Genomic DNA, 320 nt, shown 5'->3' with positions numbered 1-320 from the left:
TCCTAGGGAGGGGATGTTAAGAAAATTGCATTTCTTTTGGAAAGATGCTTTCTTAGTCAGACGGGGAAATCTCAGAGAAAGTACCCCCCCAGTGCTTGGTGGGGAAGACAGGACAAGTTTAGAGGGACCTTGATTCTGAGGCTTATTTATAAGACCTTTCAATTTTCAAAGCACCATTTTTTAAAATTTAATTTATTTTATTTATTGAATCAAAATCGATCATATATATTTTGGGGGTTGAACATTGAGATATGTTGACCAAATCAATATTACTAGCATATGTATTGTTACAAATCATAATTATTCTTTATGCCCCTTGT

This window comes from Galeopterus variegatus, unplaced genomic scaffold, assembly GCF_000696425.1.
Source record: "Galeopterus variegatus unplaced genomic scaffold, G_variegatus-3.0.2 Scaffold13999, whole genome shotgun sequence".
Classification (NCBI taxonomy): Eukaryota; Metazoa; Chordata; class Mammalia; order Dermoptera; family Cynocephalidae; genus Galeopterus; species Galeopterus variegatus.
The sequence above is the reverse complement of the archived record's forward strand: the minus strand, read 5'-3'. Positions refer to the sequence as shown.